General features: G+C 39.0%; 1 long non-coding RNA gene across 1 annotated transcript; it reads right to left on the minus strand.

Annotated features, from left to right (window-relative positions):
* Positions 1–11,601: 11,601 nt before the first annotated feature.
* LOC118496260 lies at positions 11,602–14,381 on the minus strand. The gene is made up of 2 exons (XR_004898803.1): positions 14,266–14,381; positions 11,602–11,958 (listed from the first exon to the last, which is right to left on the minus strand). It is a non-coding gene; the product is annotated as an uncharacterized LOC118496260 (long non-coding RNA).
* Positions 14,382–21,389: the final 7,008 nt, after the last annotated feature.

Below are 21,389 nucleotides of genomic sequence, written 5' to 3' on the forward strand. Positions count from 1 at the left end.
ATACTGATTTTCACAACTAAAAGGATATTACAAAAGAGAAACAAGGTCATACTGTTGGATAATTGATGTTTAATAAATGCCGGCTACATGTTCTGAGTAAACTATTTTGGTATCATCTCTTTTGAAAAGTTCCTTAGAAAGGCAGCACTTTACTTTATAAGTGCCCCTTACACAACCAAAGTCAATGAATGTAGTGAACTACTTGTGAAGAGCGTTGTATGGAACCATCCACGTTACCTTTTTTTGACTATTTGGTTGAAAGAAATCCATATTTCTGATATAGAAATGTTTTGAAAATAGGTCAAATTTGACAGCGGACAACAGGAAGGTTAAACATTATTTGAAGTGAAGCCAAATATGTGCAGGGCACAGACGTCTGTTTGTGCTCCACTGATTGGTTCATCGTTCTTGGCCTTTTGGATAAAAACACCACAGATAATACACACTCATGACAAAGCTTTATTATACATTAGTAGATGTCATCACTTTACATTAAACTACTGCAACATGTTATTATTTTTATGTGATGAAACAAAGAAGAGATTGCAAAGAAAAATTATAATTATTTCAATTATTTCAATTAATGTAAATGAGCAATTTGTGACTAGATAAATTGTTAAATTAGATAGTTATATCATCAAGTAACATTTATCTTTGTATGATCTATTGCAAAAGTGTGCTTTATTTTCAGGTAACTGCACAGCTCTGACAAAGCATCCTCATTGTTCAATTACCAGATGTCTTGTTTTGGATTATTCCTTGCGTGGTGTGCATTGTGACATGTTACTTCACATTGTATTCCAGATTATTATATAGATTAAAAGTAGTGTTCCCATGTTTACATGTTTTTGTGTCTATTACATTGCTGCCTACTCGTCCCACCTCAGCTTCACACAGACGTTTATTTCCTACATTTGGATTTCCCCTTCTCCTTGTAAAAGCCAACTAAAAGATTGCAGTGAGCAGTAAACTTAAGTCCAGGCTTCAACGGGTGGTTCTGGCGGCTTCATAGGTGGGTAGTCTCAGCTGTTTCTGTATTTTAACAGAGGGTAAACATAAGGAGTCCAAGCAGCAGATGGATCATATCCAGCTGGATACAGGAGGCTCCACTGGAAGGTTTTGTAGTCGTGGCTGATTGGGATACAGCGGCAGCAGTTGTAGTTGTTGTTGAAACAGCTGTTGCAGTTGTTGGGGCAGCTGTTGTAGTTGTTGGGGCAACGGTTGTAGTTGTTGTTGGGACAGCTGTTACAGTTGTTGGGGCAGCTGTTGTAGTTGTTGTTGAAACAGCTGTTGCAGTTGTTGGGGCAGCTGTTGTAGTTGTTGTTGAAACAGCTGTTGTAGTTGTTGGGACAGCTGTTGCAGTTGTTGGGGCAGCTGTTGTAGTTGTTGTTGGGACAGCTGTTGCAGTTGTTGTTGAAACAGCTGTTGCAGTTGTTGGGGCAGCTGTTGTAGTTGTTGAAACAGCTGTTGCAGTTGTTGTTGAAACAGCTGTTGCAGTTGTTGGGGCAGCTGTTATAGTTGTTGTTGAAACAGCTGTTGCAGTTGTTGGGGCAGCTGTTGTAGTTGTTGTTGAAACAGCTGTTGCAGTTGTTGGGGCAGCTGTTGTAGTTGTTGAAACAGCCGTTGCAGTTGTTGAAACAGCTGTTGCAGTTGTTGGGGCAGCTGTTGTAGTTGTTGTTGAAACAGCTGTTGCAGTTGTTGGGGCAGCTGTTGTAGTTGTTGAAACAGCTGTTGCAGTTGTTGGGGCAGCTGTTGTAGTTGTTGAAACAGCCGTTGCAGTTGTTGAAACAGCTGTTGCAGTTGTTGGGGCAGCTGTTGTAGTTGTTGTTGAAACAGCTGTTGCAGTTGTTGGGGCAGCTGTTGTAGTTGTTGTTGAAACAGCTGGTGTAGTTGTTGTTGGGGCAGCTGTTGTAGTTGTTGGGGCAGCTGTTGCAGTTGTTGGGGCAGCTGTTGTAGTTGTTGAAACAGCTGTTGCAGTTGTTGGGGCAGCTGTTGTAGTTGTTGAAACAGCCGTTGCAGTTGTTGAAACAGCTGTTGCAGTTGTTGGGGCAGCTGTTGTAGTTGTTGTTGAAACAGCTGTTGCAGTTGTTGGGGCAGCTGTTGTAGTTGTTGTTGAAACAGCTGGTGTAGTTGTTGTTGGGGCAGCTGTTGTAGTTGTTGGGGCAGCTGTTGCAGTTGTTGGGGCAGCTGTTGTAGTTGTTGTTGAAACAGCTGTTGCAGTTGTTGGGGCAGCTGTTGTAGTTGTTGAAACAGCTGTTGCAGTTGTTGTTGAAACAGCTGTTGCAGTTGTTGGGGCAGCTGTTGCAGTTGTTGTTGAAACAGCTGTTGCAGTTGTTGGGGCAGCTGTTGTAGTTGTTGTTGAAACAGCTGTTGCAGTTGTTGGGGCAGCTGTTGTAGTTGTTGAAACAGCTGTTGCAGTTGTTGAAACAGCTGTTGCAGTTGTTGGGGCAGCTGTTGTAGTTGTTGTTGAAACAGCTGGTGTAGTTGTTGGGGCAGCTGTTGCAGTTGTTGTTGAAACAGCTGTTGCAGTTGTTGGGGCAGCTGTTGTAGTTGTTGTTGTTGAAACAGCTGTTGCAGTTGTTGGGGCAGCTGTTGTAGTTGTTGTTGGGACAGCTGTTGCAGCTGTTGTTGAAACAGCTGTTGCAGTTGTTGGGGCAGCTGTTGTAGTTGTTGTTGAAACAGCTGTTGCAGTTGTTGGGGCAGCTGTTGTAGTTGTTGTTGAAACAGCTGTTACAGTTGTTGGGGCAACAGTTGTAGTTGTTGTTGGAACAGCTGGTGTAGTTGTTGTCTGGGCAGCTGTTGCAGTTGTTGTTGAAACAGCTGTTGCAGTTGTTGGGGCAACAGTTGTAGTTGTTGTTGGAACAGCTGGTGTAGTTGTTGTTGGGGCAGCTGTTGTAGTTGTTGTTGAAACAGCTGTTGTAGTTGTTGGGGCAACATTTGTAGTTGTTGTTGGGACAGCTGTTGCAGTTGTTGGGTCAGCTGTTGTAGTTGTTGTTGAAACAGCTGTTGCAGTTGTTGGGGCAACAGTTGTAGTTGTTGTTGGGACAGCTGTTGCAGTTGTTGGGTCAGTGGTTGTATTTGCTGTTGGATCAGTGGTTGTAGTTGCTGTTGGGGCAACGGTTGTAGTTATTATTAAAAAAGACAAAAAGCATAATTTGAACACTTTAAACAAACACCAGGCCCACGCCATTCAACAACAGCTTTGCGCTGTAGCTTTGCCAATGTCTTTAGATTGTGTTGACTGATTTTACTGATCCTACCATATTTTCATACAAGAAGACCATTCAGACACTAATTTTTGTCATTTAAAAAAACATCATGTAAACACACCTTCCCACACCCTTTTTCAATGTTGGCAATATTTACTTCAATAATAAAGAGTACATACTTCATCCTTAATTTAGACTTTATTGTGTCCGATGGGGAATGCTTTCTGAAAACTCTTTGTTTTGATTGTTTTCTACTTCTCTAGTTCTCCTTTACTAATGCAGTGTGTCAGACAGGTTTGTTGTTTTGAGTCATTCATCAGTGAGCCCAAGAACGAAAAACAATTTTCTTGATGCATAAATTATTGACGGTGTCATTGTGATCGTTCTGACAGGGAGGGACAAGTCTGACACACAGAGTAAAGGAATGTCCTAACTCTCATCACTGACTTCGTATGTGCTTCTTGTTTTTCATCATACTATAAATGTTGAAACTGGCAACCCTTCGTACACTCCTTTCAATGATGCCATTCATTGTGTAGACTGTATTGTTTCCCAATGCAAGTTAAATTTGGAACTATTCATTAAACTTGCACCTTAATTTGTATTCAACAGTTTAATGTGGGTTGTTCTATTTGATCTCATTTCAATCATCTTTTTAATTTGTAAATCATATTTGTGTCTTTTTTGTCTTTTTATATTAGTGTGTATTTCTTTTATATGTTGTCTCAATGACTTTGTCTTATTAAAAATACTTTGAATCACCTTGGTGTAAATACATTAGCCTTGTCTTGCCTTGTACTACCTGTACAGTGTACAAAGTCATTGAAATGACTGTAGTTTCACCTTGACCAGCTATAACTTTGAAATGCCTTTCACGTTTTAATGCATCCGTATTCATAATAATCCAATAATATACTATATTTCAAATTATCACCATAATCCAATAATATACAATATGTACTTATTCTCTAAAGAAATAGGAGCTTCGAGTGGTAATAAGTCTTACAAGAAACACAGTTGGCTGTTATCCGATTTATTTATATTATAAACAGTGAACATTTCAGACCGTCCACACTCACAGAAATGGAATGGACAGATAGTCTAGCTAGCTGTCTGGATTTAGGTATCAGGGCGTGTTTAACATTTTGACATTATTTTTGGGACATTTTTGACCTTTTTGCCGCATTATTTGACGCTTTTGACACTTTTTTCCCAATACCACGAGTATATACTCAACTAACACCAACTTATTGCCACTAGTTTTACACTTCATTTTTATACCTAATGTTTGAGTTAATAAAAGGTAAATGATGAATTATTTGGTCAAATAGTTAAGATCAGAGGAGGAGTTTTGACAAAGTTAAGTCAGGATACCATTTCAATTGTTTTTGCAAATGGTATAAAATTGAATAAAACACCCAGAATTCAATGTAAGTAGTGATCTGATCCATCATTTTACTTGAGAAGAACGTTGTATGGAACCATCCTTGTTATTTTTGTGTTATTTGGTTGTAAGAAAACCCATATTTCTGAAATAGAAACAAGTCAAATTTGACCTGAGGAGAACGTTAAGGTTAAAAAACAAACTGAAGTTGTACATGACACCAGAATACAACAACTACTGCACTGCTGCAATGTTCATTGGATAAACAGCTGGAGCTTGTTGAAGTATTGAAACACTGAAGAGCTTCATCTGCACCAAGGATAATATTAATGTTAAATGGTGATGATGAGCTGTATGAGCATAACTAATTTGACCATAAAACAACAGATAATGAATTACTAAGTGAACTTATTTACTTGTATTTTAAAGGCAACTCATCTATTTAAATGGCTGCAGCATTTACTGTAAGTCTACAGTGACACCTGCACCGTCTCCCTTCACCTGTGGGAAAATGTTTACTCTTCACACAGAGTAAACATCCTTAGTCCCTTTGTGAAATTACATGTTATCTGGATTAGAGGCATTTCTGTGAGCAGTAAAGTGAGGCTAATGTTCATGTTTATTTCAAATAAAAGTCTTACACTAAACCACTTAAATTCAATTTGAAATCACATTCCAGGTAGCACTTCATATCTTAAACGTGATATATTAGACCCTAACACCTGCATAAGCCCTGATTTAAGAGTGAGTAGAGTTACCTGTGCCAGACAGCATCCAGATGAGAGTGAGAGACAGGATCAGCTTCATCGTGAGGAGTAAATGTGCAGATCACTGGTTTACTGTGGAACCACACCTTACATGTGTGGACATGTGTTTAAAAAGGAGAAGAAATACTGTATGCAAATAGGAACTGCTAACTGCACATACAGTACTTTGACTTTCAAAGTATAGGGAGGTACAGCATCACATAATTAGCATTGATCAGTTAAACATGCTCCACTCCTCATAATTATTTTTTATAAAGCTTTATAGGTACAGTAAACTCAAAATTGGTGCAAATTATATATGTTGTTTTGCTAACAGCTTATAAATGTCATTATTGATGCAAATTTCTCATATGTTGTTTCTTTACTTACATGTTATATTTATTTCCTGGTTTGGTCTCTGGGTTTATAATGTCTAAGGGCATTTTCACAAATCTTCTTAAATTTACCTTTTTGAGGGTATTGCATATAACTTGATGCCCATGTGTTTACATCAAAATGTTCAGGACAAACTCAGCTTTCCGTATAGTGACACCCAAAGCCACTGGACGACACAATCTTGTGAACATATATAGTCATACTGAGAAACACAGAGAGAGTTGTGTGGAGCTGATAGTCTTAATTAGCTTTGTAGCAACTCATTTGGCAATGGCTTTAATGTGACAGACGTTCATTAATATCAAAAAGTTACAAACTAAAACATTAACATATGATGTGTTGTACCAATTGTTTTGGTGCTTGAAATGAGTTTACCAAAGTCTTAGGTTATATATGATTAAAATAGTAAATACATGTCTGAAATTAAATTTTATAATATCCCTTTTTGAGTAGGAGTTTTGTCAAACACTGTTAGGACGAATCGGTGCATCTTTCGTCCTCAGAGTTAAAACAGTTTGGCCTCTGTGGTTACACAGAAAAACGGTAACACGCTCTCATGGCCTCTCCTCTAATGTGTGACTGGCAGTCATTGGTCTAAAGGCTCAGACATAGGCTACTAAAATTTCCCTCGGGATGAATAAGGTATCTATCTATCTATCTATCTATCTATCTATCTATCTATCTATCTATCTATCTATCTACTATCTGCGGACAGCATAGACTTGGTACTGCTCTGCGCCATTTGGCTGTCTTTTTATTTCTTTGAAGGTGAATTATATAAATGTCGGTAACGGCGGACCTCCTCACACAACCTCTCTTCAAAACAACGGTGCACAAAAGTCACAGTTCGATTAATTCCCTGGTTTAGGAGTCACGGTTCGGTTAGAGTTCGGTCGAACCCAGATTGGTACAGCAGAAAAAAAAGAATATTTTTCTTTTCATTTTCTAGTGTCAAAGTCAAAATCCTCTTGCTGGGGACTGAGAGTTTTTGGCCTAATGGCAACTTTGGATTACTATTTAGAAAAATAAGGAAACATCTGTATTACATTGAACCAACACTGAACAAAACATGTTCCTAAAGGCAAAACCGGTGACAACAGACTATAAAACTGAAAGGCATGATGCTAGGAAACTAAAAACTAAAAATACATAGAATAATACAAAATAAATGTGTGCATTAGGAGGAGTGTTTCAGTGGCTAAATTTATATATTTAAAGCATCCAGACATTTATCATCCCCGTGATTGTAACATTTTGGTGAAGCAATCGAATGTGTTGTCAAGAAATTTTATTAAATTCATGAAAAATCTCTTGACAAAACGCTGGTGTGAGCTCTTAATATCAAGTGAGTTCCTGGTCAACACATTGTCTCTTTCCAAGTTCGTCATAGTTTTGCATTTATTCCGACTATTGCCGTTGACATAATAGAGCCAGTGTTGACTGCAAAAGCAAGGCAGTGTGGTTATCAGGCCTCCCATTGATGCTGTTGATTTTCATACTGCAGTCACATGGAATAATACAACTATCTGTTGATCTGTGGAACAAAATCTATCTAGGACTTTTGGGTCTACTTTAGAAATGGTTTCCTCTAATGATTAGTGTACAATTGTATATAAAACATGTTGAACCTGACCCTGTGTTTTCTGCCAGATGTGTGGATCCCCATAATGTTTTGCATTTATCAAATCACTGAATTGGGAGAGAGATCATCCTTGCTTTAGAAATCCTCTGTAATGTGGAACTACAATATGTTGGTAGTGGATTTGATGATGACCATATGTGATGTATAAAGTGTCTTTTGACAAGTTATTCTCCACAGCCACATTTTATTTTAGTTCTAAACAGGAGTAGTAAGCTCCAAACAAGACTTATAATTGACTCTATTGAAGGTTGTTAATGTATCATGTAGTAAAATGATGGCAGCTGTTATCCCCAATGCAGATGTCTAAAAAAGAAAAGCAACATTAACATTATATGCAATGGTCCAAAGAAAATAATACCTAAGTTATCCTGATTATAAATGTAGCTACTAAGATATTCCCTGTGAAAAACTAAATGGGTTTTTATTCATGAATTAAATCAATCATCTTACAACAGATTTTGAGATTAGTTTGATTCCCGGTCCTTGCAGGGCCTTTCTGTGTTGTTTGCTTGTTATCCCCGTGTTCCTTCAGGTGCTCGGGTTTCTTCCCAAGGCATGCATGCTAGGTAACTCCTGTCATTGCAGTTCTGTAGTGAAACACAGGTTGCTTCCTTGATGATATTTGTCCTACTGGACAAACATCTTTGAGAAGCCACAGTTTTGGTTGTGGAGGGTCTGTTTGGCATTCTCTCTCCGTGATCTGGGCTGTTGTTATCATCGTGCGTGATGTCTAAAAGGGAAAGTTATTAGTATTGAAATGCTTCCATTAGACTGTAACATCTAAAAACCTGACACAGTATTGCCCCCTGTAAATCCGCGGACCACAAAGTTATTGTACGTAAACACATGTACCACCCCTACACTCACAGATGTTTGTGAACATAGTCACGTAATTAATCTATTGATTCGTTGTACACAAGAAGGATTTCCCGTGTTTTGTGTACACTACTCAGCTGTAATGTTAGCCGTCGGTATACATTCGGGGTGTGATTCTCCGGATAAATCCAGAAATCCGGCTTTCCGACTGAAATGAAGCTCTCGTAATCATGCAAATCCGCTTTTTTTGGGGGCGGTGTCGCAAGGCACGGTCCGGGTGGTATGGTAAACATAATGACCGAGGTCACTGCTCGTCACGTTTTGTGTGCCTCGATCAGTGTCTTCATATCACTCCACAAGTGGTCCATAATTTGTCTAACGATGTAACTTCATTCTAAAGCAGCGCTCCACAAAGAGCCTGCAGATCGTTGCGCAGGTTAGAAGCGTTATTTGAATAAGAATTTTGGACGTGTGCGACTAGATCTCTTAGCTGAAGCCGACCAACGGGACAATATTATTATTTAGGTTGGCTCAATGCAAGCTGAATTAGCTGACGTAGAAGAGGACGTGAGCAGTGGCTAGGCAGCTGAGAATATTTTAGCAGCACATTATCGGGCAGGTGCTAGAAAGGTAGTGGACACACTAACTTCGGTTGAGCCGGGAAGCAAACATGGCTAAAAGAGCTCTACAGCGAAACAGATGTGTCTGGGCGAGCCGTCAGTCGGTGGCAAGACTAACAGAAGCTCGGGTAGATAGCTGCGTAGATGCTGACAGCTGACCAACGCTACCAGTGATCGGCGGCACGACAGGTGAGGAGAGTACAGTATTGAAAGCAAGCTCCGGCAGTGGGGTAGACGAAGGGTCCAGTCGTGAGTGTGGATGAGAGTCCACGGAAGTTTCACGTGGGGTCTGAAGGGCTAATCCTCGCTCTGATCACTTAGCTAGCGGTAACATTCGTCGGGAGGTGACAGTCTAACGTAGTCAGCTGAAGCTTACAGTCGAGCGAGGTGAGTACGTACGTACACAGGCTGGCAGCAGCCACGAGTCAGTGATTGTTGATAAGTTGTGTGTGGTGTGTCGTGTGTGTGTGTGTGTGTGGTGTCGTGTGGTGTGGTGTGGGTGGTGTGTGGTGTAGGAAGGTGTTGAGACTGACCACACACGTATCTTAATCGTAGGCCTATTTACTACAAACTCAATCAGAGGTTCACTAAAGGGACGTCTCTAGTCAAACTCAAGCACGTCACCTCAAACGGCGATCTATCGTTGCAGGAGTTCAGCGCTGTACCTCTGACGTGATCTGCTGCTCTGGTGGGACCGTCCTGCACTAGTAGTCTAATTCGAGCTACAGTGGTTTTAACGCCTGATGCGATATAGTGTAGGCCTATAGAGTTACACATGACAACCACTTAGAACAGAGCAGCGTCGCTTCTGCCCGTCTTCTGCTGTGCCCCATTCACGTAAGGTAGTGAGCTAGTTTTACATCGTATGTATGTTAAACTCTGCAATGAATCCGGTAGGCCTTCTCATCATGTAACGTTAATCGTGAACTGTCTGGGTGATCCATTCTACACTGTATGGTCTACTAGTCTATCATCACTGATTAAGTAGCTCAGTCAATCCTAGCATTGTTGCATACTGGAGCGCAAAACATGACTCCTTGTTTTTTGCGAGATACCAAAGTGAACCATAAAGCCTGATCGCTGTCATGCTATTAACAACTGGACTTTAGGTGCACTGTCAAGTGTTGTCGTATCCGGTCCTCATGGCACATGATGTGTGAGAAGCCCCGTTACTGGACTCACTAGATATATAATATATATTCCATTATAGTGTATTTGGAATTGTTATCTGCCACAAGACTTTGTGATTTCCTATGACCAATAATATTGAACGCACTTTTTACCATAAATGTATACAGACATGACTTAGGATGTGATAGTACTTTTACCTTCAAACCCCAGACGACCACGCTCTGACTTTGGTGTGTCCTACAAGACACATTCTGAGCATAGGGAATGCACAAAAACCCTGATTATAGTATAATCACAGACTCGTTCATAAATAGATCATGTTATTGCAGCTTTGCTGCGTTAAAACGGATGACCAGATCGAGCACGTACCAGACAATAGGTGTACGTTAGTGTCTAATCGTTAGAGAGACACACGGTACAATCTGAACAGACAGATCTCGTCTAGACTAACATAGAACACATACGTGATACTGAGAATGACAGTAGATGTCACAGCATACAACGCGCTCATTAAATAAATAATTTAGTCTATAAACTGGCTTGAGTTTCATGTGTGTGTGGAGAGAGGTGGAGAGAGGTGGAGAGAGGTGGAGAGAGAGACTCATCGGTTCTTCTTTGCATCGTACAGATAAGCTTGAGATGGACTTTTGATTATTATTTTGGGGTTATTTCATCAGAGCTCTGAGGACATTTTATTTATTTTTGTTTTTTTTCCTAAACTGATGTGGAAAAGGGTTGAAAACTAAGAAATACTGATTTTCACAACTAAAAGGATATTACAAAAGAGAAACAAGGTCATACTGTTGGATAATTGATGTTTAATAAATGCCGGCTACATGTTCTGAGTAAACTATTTTGGTATCATCTCTTTTGAAAAGTTCCTTAGAAAGGCAGCACTTTACTTTATAAGTGCCCCTTACACACCCAAAGTCAATGAATGTAGTGAACTACTTGTGAAGAGCGTTGTATGGAACCATCCACGTTACCTTTTTTTGACTATTTGGTTGAAAGAAATCCATATTTCTGATATAGAAATGTTTTGAAAATAGGTCAAATTTGACAGCGGACAACAGGAAGGTTAAACATTATTTGAAGTGAAGCCAAATATGTGCAGGGCACAGACGTCTGTTTGTGCTCCACTGATTGGTTCATCGTTCTTGGCCTTTTGGATAAAAACACCACAGATAATACACACTCATGACAAAGCTTTATTATACATTAGTAGATGTCATCACTTTACATTAAACTACTGCAACATGTTATTATTTTTATGTGATGAAACAAAGAAGAGATTGCAAAGAAAAATTATAATTATTTCAATTATTTCAATTAATGTAAATGAGCAATTTGTGACTAGATAAATTGTTAAATTAGATAGTTATGTCATCAAGTAACATTTATCTTTGTATGATCTATTGCAAAAGTGTGCTTTATTTTCAGGTAACTGCACAGCTCTGACAAAGCATCCTCATTGTTCAATTACCAGATGTCTTGTTTTGGATTATTCCTTGTGTGGTGTGCATTGTGACATGTTACTTCACATTGTATTCCAGATTATTATATAGATTAAAAGTAGTGTTCCCATGTTTACATGTTTTTGTGTCTATTACATTGCTGCCTACTCGTCCCACCTCAGCTTCACACAGACGTTTATTTCCTACATTTGGATTTCCCCTTCTCCTTGTAAAAGCCAACTAAAGATTGCAGTGAGCAGTAAACTTAAGTCCAGGCTTCAACGGGTGGTTCTGGCGGCTTCATAGGTGGGTAGTCTCAGCTGTTTCTGTATTTTAACAGAGGGTAAACATAAGGAGTCCAAGCAGCAGATGGATCATATCCAGCTGGATACAGGAGGCTCCACTGGAAGGTTTTGTAGTCGTGGCTGATTGGGATGCAGTGGCAGCAGTTGTAGTTGTTGTTGAAACAGCTGTTGTAGTTGTTGGGGCAACGGTTGTAGTTGTTGTTGGGACAGCTGTTGCAGTTGTTGGGTCAGCTGTTGTAGTTGTTGTTGGGGCAGCTGTTGTAGTTGCTGTGGGGTCAGTGGTTGTATTTGCTGTTGGATCAGTGGTTGTAGTTGCTGTTGGGACAACGGTTGTAGTTATTATTAAAAAAGCCAAAAAGCATAATATGAGCACTTTAAACAAACACCAGGCCCACGCCATTCAACAACAGCTTTGCGCTGTAGCTTTGCCAATGTCTTTAGATTGTGTTGACTGATTTTACTGATCCTACCATATTTTCATACAAGAAGACCATTCAGACACTAATTTTTGTCATTTAAAAAAAACATCATGTAAACACACCTTCCCACACCCTTTTTCAATGTTGGCAATGTTTACTTCAATAATAAAGAGTACATACTTCATCCTTAATTTAGACTTTATTGTTTCTGATGGGGAATGCTTTCTGAAAACTATTTGTTTTAATTGTTTTCTACTTCTCTAGTTCTCCTTTACTAATGCAGTGTGTCAGACAGGTTTGTTGTTTTGAGTCATGCATCAGTGAGCCCAAGAACGAAAAACAATTTTCTTGATGCATAAATTATTGACGGTGTCATTGTGATCGTTCTGACAGGGAGGGACAAGTCTGACACACAGAGTAAAGGAATGTCCTAACTCTCATCACTGACTTCGTATGTGCTTCTTGTTTTTCATCATACTATAAATGTTGAAACTGGCAACCCTTCGTACACTCCTTTCAATGATGCCATTCATTGTGTAGACTGTATTGTTTCCCAATGCAAGTTAAATTTGGAACTATTCATTAAACTTGCACCTTAATTTGTATTCAACAGTTTAATGTGGGTTGTTCTATTTGATCTCATTTCAATCATCTTTTTAATTTGTAAATCATATTTGTGTCTTTTTTGTCTTTTTATATTAGTGTGTATTTCTTTTATATGTTGTCTCAATGACTTTGTCTTATTAAAAATACTTTGAATCACCTTGGTGTAAATACATTAGCCTTGTCTTGCCTTGTACTCCCTGTACAGTGTACAAAGTCATTGAAATGACTGTAGTTTCACCTTGACCAGCTATAACTTTGAAATGCCTTTCACGTCTTAATGCATCCGTATTCATAATAATACAATAATATACTATATTTCAAATTATCACCATAATCCAATAATATACAATATGTACTTATTCTCTAAAGTAATAGGAGCTTTGAGTGGTAATAAGTCTTACAAGAAACACAGTTGGCTGTTATCCGATTTATTTATATTATAAACAGTGAACATTTCAGACCGTCCTCACTCACAGAAATGGAATGGACAGATAGTCTAGCTAGCTGTCTGGATTTAGGTATCAGGGCGTGTTTAACATTTTGACGTTATTTTTGGGACATTTTTGACTTTTTTGCCGCATTATTTGACGCTTTTGACACTTTTTTCCCAATACCACGAGTATATACTCAACTAACACCAACTTATTGCCACTAGTTTTACACTTCATTTTTATACCTAATGTTTGAGTTAATAAAAGGTAAATGATGAATTATTTGGTCAAATAGTTAAGATCAGAGGAGGAGTTTTGACAAAGTTAAGTCAGGATACCATTTCAATTGTTTTTGCAAATGGTATAAAATTGAATAAAACACCCAGAATTCAATGTAAGTAGTGATCTGATCCTTCATTTTACTTGAGAAGAACGTTGTATGGAACCATCCTTGTTATTTTTGTGTTATTTGGTTGTAAGAAAACCCATATTTCTGAAATAGAAACAAGTCAAATTTGACCTGAGGAGAACGTTAAGGTTAAAAAACAAACTGAAGTTGTACATGACACCAGAATACAACAACTGCTGCACTGCTGCAATGTTCATTGGATAAACAGCTGGAGCTTGTTGAAGTATTGAAACACTGAAGAGCTTCATCTGCACCAAGGATAATATTAATGTTAAATGGTGATGATGAGCTGTATGAGCATAACTAATTTGACCATAAAACAACAGATAATGAATTACTAAGTGAACTTATTTACTTGTATTTTAAAGGCAACTCATCTATTTAAATGGCTGCAGCATTTACTGTAAGTCTACAGTGACACCTGCACCGTCTCCCTTCACCTGTGGGAAAATGTTTACTCTTCACACAGAGTAAACATCCTTAGTCCCTTTGTGAAATTACATGTTATCTGGATTAGAGGCATTTCTGTGAGCAGTAAAGTGAGGCTAATGTTCATGTTTATTTCAAATAAAAGTCTTACACTAAACCACTTAAATTCAATTTGAAATCACATTCCAGGTAGCATTTCATATTTTAAACGTGATATATTAGACCCTAACACCTGCATAAGCCCTGATTTAAGAGTGAGTAGAGTTACCTGTGCCAGACAGCATCCAGATGAGAGTGAGAGACAGGATCAGCTTCATCGTGAGGAGTAAATGTGCAGATCACTGGTTTACTGTGGAACCACACCTTACATATGTGGACATGTGTTTAAAAAGGAGAAGAAATACTGTATGCAAATAGGAACTGCTTACTGCACATACAGTACTTTGACTTTCAAAGTATAGGGAGGTACAGCATCACATAATTAGCATTGATCAGTTAAACATGCTCCACTCATAATTATTTTTTATAAAGCTTTATAAGTACAGTAAACTCAAAATTGGTGCAAATGATATATGTTGTTTTGCTAACAGGTTATAAATGTCATTATTGATGCAAATTTCTCATATGTTGTTTCTTTACTTACATGTTATATTTATTTCCTGGTTTGGTCTCTGGGTTTATAATGTCTAAGGGCATTTTCACAAATCTTCTTAAATTTACCTTTTTGAGGGTATTGCATATAACTTGATGCCCATGTGTTTACATCAAAATGTTCAGGACAAACTCAGCTTTCCGTATAGTGACACCCAAAGCCACTGGACGACACAATCTTGTGAACATATATAGTCATACTGAGAAACACAGAGAGAGTTGTGTGGAGCTGATAGTCTTAATTAGCTTTGTAGCAACTCATTTGGCAATGGCTTTAATGTGACAGATGGTCATTAATATCAAAAAGTTACAAACTAAAACATTAACATATGATGTGTTGTACCAATTGTTTTGGTGCTTGAAATGAGTTTACCAAAGTCTTAGGTTACATATGATTAAAATAGTAAATAAATGTCTGAAATTAAATTTTATAATATCCCTTTTTGAGTAGGAGTTTTGTCAAACACTGTTAGGACGCATCGGTGCATCTTTCGTCCTCAGAGTTAAAACAGTTTGGCCTCTGTGGTTACACAGAAAAACGGTAACACGCTCTCATGGCCTCTCCTCTAATGTGTGACTGGCAGTCATTGGTCTAAAGGCTCAGACATAGGCTACTAAAATTTCCTTCGGGATGAATAAAGTATCTATCTATCTATCTATCTATCTATCTATCTATCTATCTATCTATCTACTTTCCACGTTCTGCGTCTGCAGACAGCTGGAGACTTGGTACTGCTCAGCGGCATTTGGCTGTCTTTTTATTTCTTTAAAGGTGAATTATATAAATGTCGGTAACGGCGGACCTCCTCACACAACCTCTCTTCAAAACAACGGTGCACAAAAGTCACAGTTCGATTAATTCCCTGGTTTAGGAGTCACGGTTCGGTTAGAGTTCGGTCAAACCCAGATTGGTACAGCAGAAAAAAAAGTTCTAGTGTCAAAGTCAAAATCCTCTTGCTGGGGACTGAGAGTTTTTGGCCTAATGGCAACTTTGGATTACTATTTAGAAAAATAAGGAAACATCTGTATTACATTGAACCAACACTGAACAAAACATGTTCCTAAAGGCAAAACCGGTGACAACAGACTATAAAACTGAAAGGCATGATGCTAGGAAACTAAAAACAAAAAATACATAGAATAATACAAAATAAATGTGTGCATTAGGAGGAGTGTTTCAGTGGCTAAATTTATACATTTAAAGCATCCAGACATTTATCATCCCCGTGATTGTAACATTTTGGTGAAGCAATCAAATGTGCTGTCAAGAAATTTTATTAAATTTATGAAAAATCTCTTGACAAAACGCTCGCGTGAGCTCTTAATATCAAGTGAGTTCCTGGTCAACACATTGGCTCATTCCAAGTTCCTCATAGTTTTGCATTTATTCAGACTATTGCCGTTGATACAATAGAGCCAGTGTTGACTGCAAAAACAAGGCAGTGTGGTTATCAGGCCTCCCACTGATGCTGTTGATTTTCATACTGCAGTCACATGAAATAATCTGTTGATCTGTGGAACAAAATCTATCTAGGACTTTTGGGTCTACTTTAGAAATGTTTTTCTCTAATGATTAGTGTACAATTTGTATAAACATGTTGAACCTGACCCTGTGTTTTCTGCCAGATGTGTGGATCCCCATAATGTTTTGCATTTATTAAATCACTGAATTGGGAGAGAGATCATCCTTGCTTTAGAAATCCTCTGTAATGTGGAACTACAATATGTTGGTTGTGGATTTGATGATGGCCATATGTGATGTATAAAGTGTCTTTTGACAAGTTATTCTCCACAGCCACATTTTATTTTAGTTCTAAACAGGAGTAGTAAGCTCCAAACAAGACTTATAATTGACTCTATTGAAGGTTGTTAATGTATCATGTAGTAAAATGATGGCAGCTGTTATCCCCAATGCAGATGTCTAAAAAAGAAAAGCAACATTAACATTATATGCAATGGTCCAAAGAAAATAATACCTAAGTTATCCTGATTATAAATGTAGCTACTAAGATATTCCCTGTGAAAAACTAAATGGGTTTTTATTCATGAATTAAATCAATCATTTTACAACAGATTTTGAGAATAGTTTGATTCCCGGTCCGTGCAGGGCCTTTCTATTTCAACTTTGCTTGTTATCCTCATGTTCCTTCAGGTAACTCCTGTCATTGCAGTTCTGTAGTGAAACACAGGTTGCTTCCTTGATTGATATTTGTCCTACTGACAAACCATCTTTTGAGAAGCCACAGTTTGGTTTGTGGAGGGTCTGTTTTGGCATTCCTTCTCCGTGAATCTGGGCTGTTGGTTACCATCGTGCTGTGATGTCTAAAAGGGAAAGTTAAATTAAGTAATTGAAATGCTTCCATTAGACTGTCAACATCTAAAACGCTGAACAGTATTGCCCTCTGTAAATCCAGCGGACCACAAAGTTATTGTACGTAAACACATGTACCCCTACACTCACAGATGTTCGTGAAATAGTCACGTAATTTAATCTATTGATTCGTGTACACAAAAAGGATTTTCCCGTTTTTTTTTGTTTTGTTACACTAATCAGCTGTAATGTTAGCCGTCGGATTACATTCAGGGGTGTGATTCTTCCGGATAAATCCAGAAATCCGGCTTTTCCGACCTGAAAATGAAGCTCTCGTAAATCATGCAAATCCGCTTTTTTTTTGGGGGGGGGGGGTCGCAAGGCACGGGTCGGGGGTATTGGTAAACATAATGACCGGTCACTGCTGTCAACGTTTTTTGTGCCTCTGATTCATGTCTTCATATCACTCCACAAGTGGTCCATTAATTTGTCACGATGTAACTTCATTTAAAGCAGAGCTTCACCAAAGAGCCTGCAATCGTTGCAGAAGGTTATTTGAATAAGAATTTTGGACGTGTGGGGGCGAACTAGTATCTTCTTAGCTGAAGCCGACAACGGGACAATATTTTTATTTTATGTTGGCAATGCAAGCTGAAGCGACGTAGCAGATGACGTTGAGAAGTTGCAGTGAGGAATATTTTAGCAGCACCATTTTCGGCAGTGCAGAAAGGTAGTGGCCCACACTAACTTAGTGTTGAGCCGGGAAACATGGCTAAAAGAGCTCTACAGCGAACAGATGTGCTGGGCGAGCCGTCAGTCGGTGGAAGCTAACAGAAGCTAGCTGGCGTAAGCTGACAGCTGACCAACGCTACCAAGTGATCGGCGGAGACAGGGAGTACATGTATTTGAAAGAGTCCGGCAGTTGTGGTAGACGAAGGTCCAGTCGGGAGTTTGGATGGAGAGTCCACTGAAGTCCACTGTGGTCTGAAGGGCTAATCCTCGCTAGATCACTAGCTAGCGGTAACCATTAGTCGGGAGGTTGACAGCTAACGTTAGTCAGCTGAAGCTAACAGTCGATCGATGGTGAGTAACGTACGTTACACAGGCTGGCAGCAGCACAGAGTCCAGAGTTGATAAGTGTGTGTGTGTGTGTGTGTGTGTGTGTGTGTGGGTGGGTGGGTGGGTGGGGGGGGTAGAAAGGTGTTGAGAATGACCAACACTTAATCTTAAACTTATGGTACTTAATTTACTACAACTCAATCAGAGGTTACTTAAATTGGGACGTTCAGTCAAAATCAAGCACGTCACCTTCAAACGGGATCTCTGTTTGCAGGGTTCAGGCTGTACCCTCCTTGAGTGATCATGCTGCTCTGGGGGACCGGCTGAATAGTAGTCTAATTCGGTACAGTTGGTTTTAACGCCTGATGCGAAGTGTAGGCCTATAGGAGTACACATGACAACCCTGAACAAGCAGCGTCGCTCTGCTCCGTCTTTCTGCTGTGCCCCATTCACGTAGTAGTTTTACACTATGTAGGTTAAACTCTGCAATGAATCCGTGGTTCACATGTATAAATGAACTGTGGTGGTCCATTACACTGTAGGCTATATTCATCATCACTGATTAAGTAGCCTAAGTCAATCCTACATTTTTCAACTTGGGAGCAAAACATGATCCTTGGGGAAAAAAGTGACCATAAAGCCCTGTTCATGCTAATTAAACAACTGGACTTTAGGGTCAAGTGTTGTCGTATCCGGCCCATGTCCCAGATGTGAAAGCCCCGTTACTGGACTACTAAATATAATAATATTCCATTATATTTTGTATTTTGAATTGTTATCTGCCACAAGAATTTTGTGATTTCCTTGCAATAAATATTGACGTTTTTACCATAAATGTATCAGAATGCAGGAATTGAAGTCTTTTACCCTCAAAACCCCAGACCCCCTCCCCCCCTGCTTTGTGTGTTCCTACAAAGACAAATTCTGAGCAAGGAAAAACCCTGAAGTATAATCACAGACAGCCATAAAAACATGTAAATTGCAGAGTTAGAGTTAAAACGGATGAAAAGATGGAGAACCAGACAGACAATATGTACAGTGTCAACAGAGAGAAACACGGACAATCGAACAGACAGACAGTGACAACAAAGAACAACATACTGTAGAGAATGACAGTAACAGCATACAAACGGCATAAATAAAAAATTGTTATAAACGTGTGCTCTTTAAAAAGTAGAAAGCATTGTTTGCCAGTTACATTAAATGTTTAAAAATCTGTTACATAAGGTACTGCTTATATTATTTCACCATCTGTACACAAATGTAATTAGTGAATACACATGTCCGTGGGTGGGGCTGCATGGGCGTGGTAATGTGGGCTAGTGTGGCTACAGTGCAGGGCTGAATTTTTGTCCATGGGTGTGTGTGTGTGTGTGTGTGTGTGTGTGGAGGGGGGGGGGGTATGTGTGTGGGTGTGTGGGTGTGGGTGTGGGTGTGTGTGTGTGGGTGTGTGTGTGTGTGTGGGTGTGTGTGTGTGGGTGTGGGTGTGGGTGTGGGTGTGGGTGCGTGTGTGGGTGTGTGTGTGGTAGTAAAAAGAGAGAATGGGAGAAGGAAGTTTGTGTGAGGTGGACCTGGTCACCACAGACCCAAATCTTCTCAGCTGTTGCTACTGTCATATGCTGTACTGTCTCTTCATGTGGCACATTATTTATGTTATAACAAGATAATGCAATGTGTAATCAAGTGATGACTGATTAACAGTAATGTAAATGCTAAATTCCCTAATACCAGTTGATACTACAATAATGCAAAGTATAGGCTCTTAACCTTGCAGTTTTGCACATATCATGTAAGACTCAATTTCTCCATTTCTTTGCACAAAACTCTCCAGAAAGTGCCATTTAATGGTTTATTTTTCAAAAAAATGTCCCGGGGGGGCATACCCCCCGAACCCCCCTTGGGGGGAGCCCCCCCCACATAACAAATCCCAATTTGCATATAACATTCTGTGCAAGTAATATTAATGATTACTTTCATTGAATTTGGGGTGTTTCATTCAATTTTATAGCATTTGAAAAAAAATGGGGTGCTGTCGCAGCGTCATGGGTGCGGCGTATATTTTCCTGCTTTTTTGTCCTTTGCCAGTCACACCTATGAACATTGCATCTGACGTTATTGTGTATTAATGGCTTAGCTAATAAGGTTGAGGCCCACTTTTACCGAAAATAGTGTCGAAAATTCTGTTTTTCAATCTCGAGATTTTGTGTTTAAGTGTAAAGGTGATTCTGTGATTAACATTAGTGTACTACTAGGATATTGTGTTGCAACTCTACCTCATGGCAGTCCCTTTATAGTCGCGTTATTTAATCTATTGATTTGTGTACATGGACATGATTTTCCAGTTTTTTCATGACACTCAGCACTTTCTTAAAAATACACATTTCAATTGGAAACATCTTTCGTGTGCACAGCACGATTCTTTCTGCCAGTCGGGCTGCAGCAGAGATGCTGTATGGCTTTGCTATTTTGGGTATTTTTTTGCACTATAACCGCTGTTTTAATAAACATTTATTCACGAGATCTTATCAAGGTTTATATTTATTTATTTTTATGTTATTATTTCGGTCTTATTACCAGGGAAGCTGGATTGCTTTGTTGTTTATTGACATTTTTAAAACGGTAGCAGAGCATCAGGACAGCGATCGGGCAGCTCAGTAATGACAGTATCGCTTCAATGTACATATTAAATAAATGATTTTGTCACCAGCAACCGTGGGACAAGTTGTTCAGTTTCTGCAGTAAGTTATGCGCACCATCTTAACGCGTACCGAACGCGGCGGGATTCAGGAAGTGACGTAGCAGTTACCACCCAGTAGGCTAAGTCCAAAAGAAAAATACATCATAGGGCTATATTGATGTATTTGTCACACGTTGTGAGGATTTATACAATACAAAAACAATGAAAAAATACTGTTTCATGTAAAGCACTTTGAATTACCTTGTTGCAGAATTGTGCAATATAAAAACCTCACAGCCCAGTGTTTAGAAGCCTAATGGCCCTTTGACAGATTTGCATTTGGTGCATTTTGACTTGTACTGCTACAAAATGAACTATTTATAAAAAGGAACATGTTTAATTTTTTTCCATACATCATTATTTAAAAACACAATGTTCGAGTTTTGAGATTGATACATGTTCATAGAGACAAAAGGGGTGAGAAACATGGGCATAATTATGTGTGGAACTTTGTTTAATTTAACATCACACTGCATTTTTAGTTTTATTGCTTTTATCCTACGACGAACGAACGTTTTCATTTTTACATTTCATGGAGACCACTTTGCAGGCGTAGCCTTTATTGTCCGCATAGGGATATTTGCCTTGAGCTCAAATGCTTCACACATAACACTTGATATATTGTCTTATCATA

Source organism: Sander lucioperca, chromosome 11, assembly GCF_008315115.2.
Source record: "Sander lucioperca isolate FBNREF2018 chromosome 11, SLUC_FBN_1.2, whole genome shotgun sequence".
Lineage (NCBI taxonomy): Eukaryota > Metazoa > Chordata > Actinopteri > Perciformes > Percidae > Sander > Sander lucioperca.